Genomic DNA, 13,764 nt, shown 5'->3' with positions numbered 1-13,764 from the left:
CTGAGCTACTGATGTGCAACTATGTAAGACATTTTTTGTCAGTTGCATAGGTACGTCTCTTTAAAATATTATTTTTATTCATAAATCCTATATCAGATCTGTCTTTAGATACTCATGCCCAGATTTGCATAACACCACATCTACCTGATCTGAGCAACAAATAATACAAAATTCTATATTCTCTACAAGTTACAAAATACCTATATGACATTTATAGTGTTTTTACATAATAACGAAACATTCTTATGTTGCCAGATACACATCTTCAATGTTCACTAAAGTATTTGATAAAAATAATCTAAATAAGAATGATCTATGATCTATTAGTGATCTATGATCTATTAGTGATTTATGATTTATTAGTGATCTATGATCTATTATGATCTATGATCTATTGGTAATCTATGATCTATTAGTGATCTATGATTTATTATGATCTATTATGATCTATGATCTATGATATGATCTATTATGATCTATGATCTATTAGTGATCTATTATGATCTATGATCTATTAGTGATCTATGATATGATCTATGATATGATCTATGCTATGATCTATGATATGATCTATTATGATCTATGATATGATCTATTATGATCTATGATATGATCTATTATGATCTATGATCTATTAGTGATCTATGATACATTCACTATACTTGATACAAATACGCTTCAGTTCATGTCGCCAACCAGCTCATTTATTATAGTTTTCATTCTAAGGTTCTCAATGGGTCAGCGGTGAGTTTGCGGTCTCACAACGCTAAAATCTGGAGTTCGATTCCACGCGATGGCTAAAGTGTAGCATTTTATTAAATAAACAACAACATCCATCCTAAGACCCCATACTACTAGGTGACATCTAACGCAGCTTATTTTAATAAAAAAAGATTAGAAAGATTTTTATCGAAAACGTTTATATGGTGGTGCTCAAGGACATTCGAGATAAACGCCCTCTGGGAGTTTGATTACTCCAACAAACTTTAGTTACGTATTTCGCGACTCACGAATAGTTATGTGGATTCACAATACATAGTAAGCCCTGTGTCGCAACCCATGTCTCGGCGGGAAGAAGCAGTCTGAATTTAACATGGCCTTCCCTGGTCACTCCCACTGGCCTAAACTACAGCATAAATCAATCAAACGGTTCAATGTACGAACAAATCCAATATGGCGGCAGATGGTACGGGCTGGTTATATTTCCTATGGTAGGTTCTTCATACAAAGATGGTTATGCTTGAATCTTAAGGAGCTCTGACTTATCAGTTTGGCCCCCTTGGAATTTGTATTTTACTTTCAGCTCTAAATACTATCTCATAATAATGATGTACTGGGTCTGATTAGATCAAAACCAACAAACTTAATAAGCGTGTATAATAATACTTCAAAGTTAGACATTCTGAGTAAGTAATTACAGCTTGTTAGATTAAAAACTTTCTCTTGAAACAGAAAAAGCAGTTCGGGAGTATCTTGTTAGCAATTACCACACACCCCAGTGGCTCAGCGGAAAACTTGAAGAATTATAACGATAAATGCCGAGTTTCGATAGCACTGGTTAGCATAACACAGATACCCTATTGCTTGTCTTTGTGCTTAACAACAAATAAACAAAAGCATTACCACAAATTGTGTGTCAGTGATAACTTCAGAATGTTTCACGTTAATGTTAACAGAGGAGCCACTTAGAAAATAAAATAAAATACATAACTTTGTAAGTACGTATAGTTTAAATAAAATGTCTTTTTGAGATTTATTTAAGAAGACATGTAGAAAAAAATTACAAACATCTTAAAAGCTATAAAACGAAAACAGTGAATAGCCAAACAAATTATTATCGTTTTTGTACATAGATCATTTACGTGAGCTATATGTTTAATACTCAGATTAAGCAGATAATCTGATAAATTATAATATCTCCAAATCATATTTAGATTCATTATTCATATACAAGTCACCAAAGGGTTTAGCAAGAGTTGGCGGTGGGTGTTGATGACTAGCTGCCTTCCTGCTAAATTATGGACGAATAGCACAGATAGCCCTCGTGTAGCTTTGCGCGAAATTTAAAACCAGCCAACAAACAAAGAAACACCAAAGGGTTTAGATGAAAGGAACAAACAACAAAAAATATTACCGCCACCTAGTGACATAGCTGAGAGTTATCTACTTTTATTTTGACATAAAATGACGTCTGAAATTATGTATGTGAAAATGAGAGATGAAGCCAGAGATGAAAATACATACACTGCAGAACTAAATTTCTCACCATTAGAAATTGAAAAATAAATACAAAACAACAAAAACTGCCACATGACAATTAACAGGACACTTATCACCAGGAGAAAAACTGACGAATAAGAGTCGATTACAAGATTAGTATTGTTTCACGAGGTGATAAAAACGTACTTTAGTAAGGGAAATACAAACGTTGTGATAAGATTGTTTTTTGATTACAGAACCAACCAGATACTTTAAAATATATGGTGGTAGTTTTCCTCTCTAAAACAGTGTTAATTGCTTCCTTTTAGTAACGCCACGGAATTTAGATTAACAGTTTCTTGTCATCACCTCCATGCAATCGGTACAGCCGTATCAAGCGTCATTATTTATGCTAATTGCTTAAACTGACATCATGTGACACTAAACGCTCTTTAATTAGTATAATTTCATAAAATTTAATAAATCTGTGCTGAAAATTTGGCAATGAATAATCAATAATAACCGTCCACCCGTATGATTCTTTTGAAAACTTGAGCTAGAAACTGCTAATATAGTTTGCTTGGCCTAACCAGTACTTGGGTATCTGCACGTCCTTTCACCTTATAGATTTGCTGCTCTAACTCAGTCGTCTTTAATCTGAATGGCAAAAAACTAAAAACAGTCCACTTTTGCTCTTAGGTCAAGCTGTGGCAAAAATTTCAGCCCGATAGTTCACGTGTCTTTTTGCCTAGGCGTGCGCAAAATTTTTCGTTAAATTTAAGCGGGTTTTTGTTGAATAACTTTGCGCACGTGGCTTATATTTACATCAAATGAGACTCCTAATTGTAGGTGGAAAAGAGCTATCAGTGTACCAAACTTGAAAACAAATCAATAAAAGTTAAGCATGTTTTTCTATCAAATAAAGTTTCCGTACTTTTGGTGCGAAGAAAGAATAGAAAAAAGAGGAATAAACTCAATCAATATTAGAGATATTATATCTCAAATATTTCTTAATGAATTGCCTTGAAATGTGGTATGTGAAGTACGAGTCCAGTTGAACATATCTACTGAAAATATATTTTAGTTTAGATTATCACAGTCTGAGATAAAGAAGGTGGAAAATCGCTAAACTATTACTTCTGCTAACAGCACACATTGTGTCTTGCAGGTTATTTTTAACGTTATGAAAACGTAGTCTCGCCACTGACCCGTTCGGGACCATTAGAATGAAAGAGCTAGTTGGTTGAGAGGAACTTAACCATATCTATATCATATATAATAAATGTATCAAGATCACTGAATTGATCATAGATTTTTTTATTTAGATTTTTTCTCAAATACTTCAATGAACATTGTAGAAGTATATCTGGCAACATTAGGATGCGTGTATTATTATACAAAAATTGTAAATGTCGATCTAGGTATTCTGTGACTTGTGAATATTAAAGAATTGTGTACATATTGTAGTTGAGATCTGGTGTATATAGTAAATCAGAGCATGCGTATTCAAAGGCACATTTGACATATTATTCACAAATTTTAATAATATCTCGGTGGACGCACCTATATAATTTACAACAACCTTCTTATGAAGTTGCCCCTCAGTGGCTCAGCGGTACGTTTGCAGGCTTACGACGCTAAGATTCCGTTTTAGATACCCGTTACTAGTAGAGAAGAAATAGTTAGTTATGTAGCTTTGCACTTAAGAACTGCGGAACCTAAACCAATCATGAATAGTTTAATCTTCCCCAATTTTTCTGATGTTATTAATACGATTAAAGACTCATACAGTATGTGAGTCCGGTGAATTTATCTCACGTGGCTAACTAGTTCAAGGTTTCATATATTTATAATTTTGTTGACTGGTGTTTGCTGACGGTTTTTTTTTGTAATTGATTTTGGTAAAAAAGACTACTTGAGCATTTTTGTGCAATAATTTGGATACGTCACTTGTTGCACACTCTTCACTTGAGTTTAAAAAAATAATTGTTTATGTCTTTGGTTTAGAGCACACCCACATTGGGCTATCTGCTGTACCCGCAGCGGAGAATCGAACCCCAGATTTAAGGGTTGTATTACAAAAACTTACCACTGCAGCACAGGCGGACAAAGACTGAGGATCAGTGGCCAGGATACAACTATCCATGGAACTCTTCCAAATTGAGATGAAATACAATAGTTTTTGTCCGAAAATGGTGGCCAGGTGGTTAGGGCGCTCGACTCGCAATCTGAGGGTCGCGGGTTCGAATCCCCTTCCCACCAAACATGCTCGCCCTTTCAACCGTGGGAACGTTATAATGTGACGGTCAACCCCACTATTCGTTGGTAAAAGAGAACCCAAGAGTTGGTAGTGGGTGGTGATGACTAGCTGCCTTCCCTCTAGTCTTACACTGCTTAATTATGGACGGCTAGCGCAGATAGCCCTGTGTAGCTTTGCACGAAATTAAAAAATAAAAAAAAACAAACCGAAAATGGCTTGTGCTTATATACATGATAAATAACATAGGGCCAACTACCCCTCAATCTGGAGTACTTGCCTCAGGAGTAAGATACTCCTGGTAAGTGCTTTCTATGTTAATTCTAACTTTCCTGTCGTCCAAAAAGTTCCGTGACATTTGAAACTTGGGGATTATTATACGATACATTACGAAATGTTTTTTTTTTTAGTTTTTTTTCATCTAGTATGCATGCACTGTACAATTACTTACAATGAAAGTTGGAACACCGAATCCTTTGACCAGAAGCCTGACAAAATGAACACTAGTTTGTGTAAAGCCATTCCAAAAGAGAGTAGATAACATTACGTAAAAACAAGTACTCAAAACATTTATTATGCAGAAAGCATTGTAATAACACTTTAAAAATTCTAATTGTTCCTGAAATTCTCGTTTTTAACAAAATATTCAGAGGGCATTTTAACATGAAATATATCTAATAATATTAGTTAATTTTATGCATTTATGAGTGACTTGGTGGCCCCGGTGGTCCATCGGTAAAGCTGAGTGCTTCTAAATCGAGTTTTGATATCTTCGGTGGGCATATAACAAATAGCCCATTGTGTAGTTTTATTCTTTAGAACAAAACAAAAATAATCAAATGTTTAAAACTTGTTGACTTAAATTTACTCACATTATTGTATTAATCCGAGAAAAAAAAACATTTGATGACATGTTTAGTTTGAAAAACAAGATTATTTATCATTTTTATTGGAAAGTTCATTCTATTAAAGTGTACGTTTATGATAAACGAAAGAGACAGCCATATAAACACGTCATAAAATAATATCTATTTGTTTAGTGTGTAAACAATTTAACATCTGAATATTTTACTGCCAAGGAACTGATAAAATATCAAACTTTGTTACAGATAATAATATGATAATAATACCTGATGATACTACCATTTATATATAACAATATTCTACTGCAGTACAAAAGTATTGACATGTTTATATATATATATATAATTAAATTATAAAATATAAAAAGCAAAGCAGCATTCATGACAAAATGAAAAATCCTGGAATTAAAATCAGAAGATGCAGATCGACAGATTGCGCAAAGTGCAGTCCAAGGTTGAGTTAAAACTGTTGTACTTGGTGATGCAAAAAACAACAACCAAAATCATATGATATCAACAAATCAAGGAAACACTTAGTTAGATGTTTTTACATGCTATCATTGATAATAAAAATTGCATCTCGAATATTGTGGAGAGATAAGACTGAAGCTAGTCTATTAGTTTAAACACTTGGTGTTATCCATAGTGCAGGGCCCCAACTAAACACTTACTGCTATCCTTTGATAAGGCCCTCGTGTTATTAAGTGGAGATTGAATGCAAAAAAGGTTAACCGTTAGTTTTTCGTAAATGTCAAGATCAGTCAGAGAGAGCTTCACATCTTATCTCTAGATGAGTGGTTACCACGGTAACAAGATTTTATCATTAGATAAATATAAAGTGTGATATATGTCAGCAACGACAGCATATACAAATAAGCTTAAACTTTGTAGACAAACGTCTACAAGGTCAGCATGACATATATAGTTATGCAAATATTTACTGAATCAACTACCCACCTTTGTGTCTGTAAAATAAATATTACAAGATATACAAGGAGTTCATTATGGCGTCAAGTAGATTGATTGAAACACATGTATTATACTAGACTTGCCATAATCTGAGTTTCCAATATAAGTATGACAGACTTTACGGCTAACCAGACGACTTTCGAAATATATTTTATTGACAAAAAGTACTGTATTGTTAATATATTGTGTAGGTCAGTTTAACGTAACACACACACACACACACACAAATAATGTTTCAAACATCAAGTAAAAGCTCTTCGGCATTGAATATGGCAGATGTAATATGATTAACATATTATATCTTATTCTACTTTGCTTTCCTCATAAATTCTTATAAGCTGTAAAAATTAACGTACGACAAATCATGTTGGCAAAACAAAGATCCTAGTTAGACACGTTAGTGTACACTATGGATATCTGAACACTGGATGGACGACATTTGTTTCCTTCAGGAGCAAATTTATCTTCGTGTTGGATTGGAACCTTATATCGTTTTAGAGCTCGAGTGAGATGTGTTTGATACATGTTTGTGTTGTGGAAAGAGAAGAGATGAATGTGTTTAATAACACATGGATGTGTTATGGAAATAGGTACAATGGTGTTTAACATTCTTTTTCTGTTCCTTGTTTCATTATTCAGTCGTCCATGAAAAGTAAATCACCATAACCTTATCCTACTATTTTAGAGATAAGTTTATTAACTGTTCATATAATTGTCGTGGTTTATGGATGAACAGTAAAGGTACCAACATGAAAAGTAGCATTTGTTTCGTTGACGTTAAGTGGACGGCAGGACTATAATAGCAAGATAGGAAATTCAAAAGGTTCTGAGTCTTGCAAAAAAGGTAAATTGTAATGATTCCCAATCTCATAAAAATGAATAACATAACGGGGTTTATAATTGATCTCGGGGATACTCAAGAATGTCTGAAAGTTTCATGTTGATCAGAGATTGGGAAGGTGGAAATAGTTTTATTACGTATAAAGAGAAACACAAGTTGTATTATTTTGTAGTGATGTTAACAGTTTTATTACAGACAGAGAAACAAAAGTTGTATTATTTTGTAGTGATGTTAACAGTTTTATTACGGACAGAGAAACAAAAGTTGTATTAATTTGTAGTAATGTTAACAGTTTTATTACGGACAGAGAGACACAAGTTGTATTATTTTATAGTGATGTTAACAGTTTTATTACAGACAGAGAGACACAAGTTATATTATTTTGTAATGATGTTAATAGTTTTATTACGTACAGAGAGACACAAGCTGTTTTATAGTGTAGTTGTGTTAACAGTTTTATTACGGACAGAAAGATAAAAGTTGTTTTATAGTGTAGTTGTGTTAACAGTTTTATTACATAAAAAGAGACAAAAGTTGTTTTATAGTGTAGTTGTGTTAACAGTTTTATTATGGACAGAAAGATAAAAGTTGTTTTATAGTGTAGTTGTGTTAACAGTTTTATTACGGACAGAAAGATAAAAGTTGTTTTATAGTGTAGTTGTGTTAACAGTTTTATTACGGACAGAAAGACAAAAGTTGTTTTATAGGTAGTTGTGTTAACAGTTTTATTACGGACAGAAAGATAAAAGTTGTTTTATAGTGTAGTTGTGTTAACAGTTTTATTACGGACAGAAAGATAAAAGTTGTTTTTAGTGTAGTTGTGTTAACAGTTTTATTACGGACAGAAAGACAAAAGTTGTTTTATAGTGTAGTTGTGTTAACAGTTTTATTACGGACAGAAAGATAAAAGTTGTTTTTTAGTGTAGTTGTGTTAACAGTTTTATTACGGACAGAAAGACAAAAGTTGTTTTTTAGTGTAGTTGTGTTAACAGTTTTATTACGGACAGAAAGATAAAAGTTGTTTTATAGTGTAGTTGTTTTAACAGTTTTATTACGGACAGAAAGATAAAAGTTGTTTTATAGGTAGTTGTGTTAACAGTTTTATTACGGACAGAAAGATAAAAGTTGTTTTATAGTGTAGTTGTATTAACAGTTTTATTACGGACAATATTTATTCTTTCAATTAGGTTGGCTAAAAAAGCTGTCTTAAAGTTACGAATGTGCTGCAAACGACAAATCAGAATAAAAATATCAACAAATAATAATTCAATCATGGTGGTGCTTAGAATATATGTATACGCATATATGACTGTATATGTATGTGGGAATAATACAAAATACGTTTAAATATAACATTGTCTAATCTGAATTTATAGTTATTAGTTGAAAATAGATATTCTGTTGATGGCGCCCTCTGGTTTTAAATGTTTGAAATATATTTACCAATTAGGATACTAAACTTCGCTTTTCTAATTTCTAACTAATTAAAGCTTTGCACTATATCAATGTGAACTTCTTAATTCAACTCAGGCCCGGCATGTAGATAAGGCGCTCGACTCGCACTCTGAGGGTCGTGGGTTCGAATCCCCGTCCCACCAAACATGCTCGCCCTTTCAGCCGTGGAGGCGTTATAATATGACGGTCAATCCCACTATTCGTTGGTAAAAGAGTAGCCCAAGAGTTGGCGGTGGGTGGTGATGACTAGCTGCCTTCCCTCTAGTCTTACACTGCTAAATTAGAAACGGTTAGCGCACATAGCCCTCGTATAGTTTTTCACGAAATTCAAAAACAAACAAACAATTCCACTCAACTTTCATACAATATTTATCATGGAAAAATTAAAGGATTTGTCAGATATTTCATTTAATATATTCAAGTAATGTTTAGTTTTGTAAGCCTTTGTAACAGTGAATTTAGTTGTGTTGTTTCTTTAATGTTCCATAACAATTGTACCATAAATGACTCTATGTTATTAAAACAATCGTAAAATGGTAAAACTGAACATTTATAAGTAATTAAGAACGAAATTTTTCAAAACATTTTTGTCTTTGTGACATTATAGCTAAAGACTCAATGTTTACTGCAGCTTCTGAAGATCGATTCCGAAACGATATTCAAAGTTATTAGTTCCTGTACTATTTCTGACTAACAAACTTTTCACAATGAAATGTTCTTTCTGTTATGTTTTAAGTTTTGTATGTTTTAAATTATATTTCAACGTATGTACATACGTTTAAACTTAATAATATTTTGCACGTTCATCAATTTAGTTGTTGTTGTTTTTTTCACAGAGAAAAATAAAGCTTTCTAGATATAATATGTTTAGTATTCATTTATTGACTCAAAAAACACAGATTTTCCATTCTAGTTTTTGAGAACACGTTTATGCTGTAACAATATCTTTGAAACTTATCACACACGTTAAGTTATATTTTATGTTCCTCTTAGTTTTAACTGTGCAAGATCTTAAGATAAAAATAACTCTTTCAAATCCTCATTGTTATTATATTTTAAAACAAAAATGACGGAAAAAATTATTATTCTTTTGAAAGTTCATTAAAAATAATGTTAATGTTAAATCAAAACACTTTTCTGATTTAATTATCATCTCACCATATGGATTACTGTTATTGAAAATGCTCCATTTAGATCGTGTATGTATGAAATTCACGTAAGCGACAAAACGTTCAGTAGTAAAACAAAACGATCAGTTCGACTTGTATTGGATTTGTCCATCTCTGGAGTCGTTTCACTTTGCTTCTTTTCGTTATATTTTGGGCTTCTTTTTGTCGTGATCTCTAATCTTTCAATTGAAAAGATGGCGAAAGTGTGTGACCAATTAATTAAATATCATTCGATAGGTGTTCACTTTTTTCTGTATTTTTCCAAAAAAAGCTCAATTTTTAATGTACATTATTCATGTTTCTTTGATCTGTACAACAAGCTAATTGAATTGATAACAGCCACTTAGCACATTTCATTTTGATACTGACCCGTAACGCCAGGACCACAGAAAGGCTGAGTCAGTTAATCATAGTGTTACTTTTTTCTCAATAAACTATACTATATGTCAATTTTCAGCCAACTACAACTAAGTGACTTTAGTTGGTTAGTTCTAGTATAATCTAACTAACGGTTGTCAGACATGGCAAATAACAGTGCTAAATTAGGAAACGATACAGCATATCAAGTGTAATAACAATAAGCCATTGTAAACTGAACTTTATTTTAACAATAATTAGCCTACATGGATCTTCTGACTTGAAATACAATTTAAGTATAATTATACGTCGATTGTTCTAATTCTAACATTTTTAGTAGTTACTTTTTCTTTACAGAATAATAATGTCACACAGAATTAAGATATGGTTTATTGTTCTAAATATTGGCTAAAATATTTAAAAAACACGTTCAAAAACCAGACATTAAATGTGGGCAGCGTTGGATTTATTTCGGCATTCTTTTGTTTTCTAAAGGACGCTTTTGATATGAGGGAAATCTCAGAATCCTAAAGGCGAGAAAGAAATCATATAATTTTTCAATGTCAGTATTTCCAGCAACAGCCATTCTTTTGATAAAGCTATAATTTTCCCTGTATATTTGATGAAGTCGTAACTCAAAAATAAAAAAGTATTTTTTAGAATCGTCTGATTTCAGTTTGCTGCTGCTTTTTTTTTTCTTTACTGGGGATACAACTGGACCCTCACCAGAGCTTTTTGAGATCAGATTTGAAGGTGGCTTAAGATCAACCTGGTCACAAAGTGTCTTTTCTTTACATGTACTATTTACTGGTAAATGTATAAAAGTTGTCTTTAAAACTTTCTTACTGTTGTCAAAGTTTACTTCTTCAAAATGGGCTAAGTTCTGATAAAATTCTACTGCTTTCTCTAAAAGCTCCACAATTGACTTACCGGGATTTCTCAATAATGTCTATAAACTCATTTGCTTCTTTCAGAAGTTTCTCACGGTTTTCGTCACTGCGTTTCAGGGTTTCCATATTTTTGAAAAGTTCGTCACTTTGTTTTTTGTCTTTATTCAGAGTCTATATGATTTTTTGACATTTTATTTTATTGGCAATCGTTCCTGTCAAGTTTGATCCTAGAGAAAATAATTCTCCAGCAGCATGTAAGGTGGCGCCACCTTCAGGTAAATCTAACGAGAGGTCATCAGTAAAACTGCCAAGAGTATCTCCGACAGCAACCATCTTACTATGTATTTTACCCATTTTACTAAGAGAAACAGCATTTTTTGAGGTTTTTACACCCTAATTGTTCTCATTCTTCTTAATATCAATCTTCTTAAGAGACTTAATGGATTCTTCTCGCGATGAAATCCAAACTGGAAAATTTTCAATCAAATGCGCTCGAGCTGTTTCATCTTCCTCAAGATACTTCTTCAATTCATCGTGAATTTTTTTCATGTCGTTAAGTATGTTTTGACAGTCAGAAGAGCTTTTTTTAAGGTTGTCATTTTTGAAATGTTTCTGTAAAGAGATAATGTATACGTGTGTTACTTTAACAATATTTTATATTCAAAGCATTTCACGTTATTAAAAGTCAACTAAAATTATCTAGTTGGTTCCAACGCCACTGACTGCCTTATTATTAATTATCCTGATTACAACCTTAAACAGGATTTAAAAATGGTTGATGCAGTTATATCATTGTGGGAAGCAGTTAATCTGCTGGATTCTGAGTATGATGTTTGACACTTTGGAGCTGTTAGTGCGTTATATTTGTGACTGCCACTATTCATCCTGAAAAAAGTTGTCCAAGAGTTAACAACGGATGATGTTGACCAGCTGCCTTTCCTCTCTTCTATCACTTCAAACTTTCTGATGACCCTCGAACAGTTTTTTGTGAAACTTAACAATGGCAAACACATATTTCTATTTTAGCTGTAGGAACATTTTATAAATGTAAAACAAAGAATATTTGATACAGCAATGTTATATCAGGCTGTTTCTGTCTGGTTAGTGTTTCTTAACTATAGCACTGAAATTATGCTGTCAGTTTCTAACAAAACATACGTGGTACTGTACACAGTGCTTTAATAGGTATAACCAGTGCATAAAACTACTTGACTGAAACTAGCTTTTTAGGCCTATTTAGAAAAGGGTTGGAACAGAAAAAAAAACTTAATCAAATATTTCTACTTTAGCTGTATGAACCTTTTGTAAATGCAAAACAGAGAATATTTGATAAAGTAACGTTCTATCAGGCTGTTTCGGTGTGGTCAGTATTTCTTAACTATATCAGTGAAATTCTACTGTCAGTTTGTTCAAAAACGTACGTGGTACTGTGCATAGCACTTTGATTGGTATAACCAGTGCATAAAATTACTTAACTGAATGTTTCTTTCTAGGCCTATTTAAATAAGGGTTGGCAAAATTGAAAAAGGTTTAATGGAGATGCTTTTTAAAACTCAAGAAAATTAATAGTCTCAAGTATTAGGTGTTTAACTGTAATGTTTCATCACATTTGTATTAGGTGTTGAACTGTAATGTTTCATCACATTTGTATTAGGTGTTTAACTGTAATGTTTCATCACATTTGTATTAGGTGTTTAACTGTAATGTTTCATCACATTTGTATTAGATGTTTGACTGAAATGTTTCATCCCATTTGTATTAGGTGTTTGACTGTAATGTTTCATCTGATCACAAAAATATATTGCAACCATGTGTTGATTGGTTATTAATAAAGGAAATTAATATAATGTTAAAAATTATTATGTTTGAACACCAAATAAAAACTTTAAACATATGCATGTACATAATCATTAAAACACGTCATATGATGAATAATAAAAAACACACGTCATATGACGAATAATCATGTCAAATAAAGAAAAATGAAATTATACATTTCAATACAACTGGAGATGTATTTAGAACTGTATTAAATCTTTAGGTTTTGTGTTCTTTCACATTATTGTTGATTTTATCAACTTAGGCTGAGTATTTTAGGTTATGTGTTGATAAGTGTTATTCTATATTGTTGTATTGGTTTCTATTGTTGGTCAGGAAATAAGAATAATGGACAGTCCAGTATGTTTGTGTAACTAACGTTCACCGATAGGCTGAATAAAATCTAGATGAAATCTACACACAATCCAGATTCTTGCTAATATCAAGTCCATATTTCTTCGTCAAAACATGCGTAGATTCTGTACTAAGTACCCGTCTATTAATAACAGATAAGTTGACCAAATCAAGCACTGATACTCATTAACCGAACAACAAACTCAATCACTCAGTGACCCACTCTAGCTTCAGACGTTAAGTCCACGCCAATCATGTCATATAAAACCTCCTTCAGCGTTTTTTAACAACAACAAATTTTAGAAAGGTCTGGATTAAAAACACAGGCTACAACCATACGATTGTCGCTTTCATTAAACTATGTAAGTGGATTAAGATATTCCTTAGTAAACGTTCTTTCGGAGTATTGTCTATTTTATTCACCTAACAGTTGTTGAACCACAGAATGATTTGTTTATATAGAGCGAGGACTCTTTGAGCTATATGACGTTTTCACCGCTGAGAATCGAACCCCGCATTTTAGGGATGTAAATCTGTAAACTGTAAATAATAATATAGCTGTTATATTAAAAAAATTACAATGAAAATAATA

At 32.4% G+C, this 13,764-nt stretch overlaps 1 long non-coding RNA gene across 2 annotated transcripts in view; it reads right to left on the bottom strand.

Moving 5' to 3' along the window:
• Positions 1-10,333: 10,333 nt before the first annotated feature.
• The window catches only part of LOC111087177, a 6,587-nt gene continuing 3,156 nt past the window's right edge, over positions 10,334-13,764 (bottom strand). For both annotated transcript variants that reach the window (XR_002611895.1, XR_002611894.1), the window contains one exon: positions 10,334-11,612. This is a non-coding gene — a long non-coding RNA (uncharacterized LOC111087177). The remainder of the gene's footprint in view (positions 11,613-13,764) is intronic.

This window comes from Limulus polyphemus, unplaced genomic scaffold (assembly GCF_000517525.1).
Source record: "Limulus polyphemus unplaced genomic scaffold, Limulus_polyphemus-2.1.2 Scaffold1831, whole genome shotgun sequence".
Lineage (NCBI taxonomy): Eukaryota > Metazoa > Arthropoda > Merostomata > Xiphosura > Limulidae > Limulus > Limulus polyphemus.
This window is presented reverse-complemented; position numbering and strand designations above follow the sequence as displayed.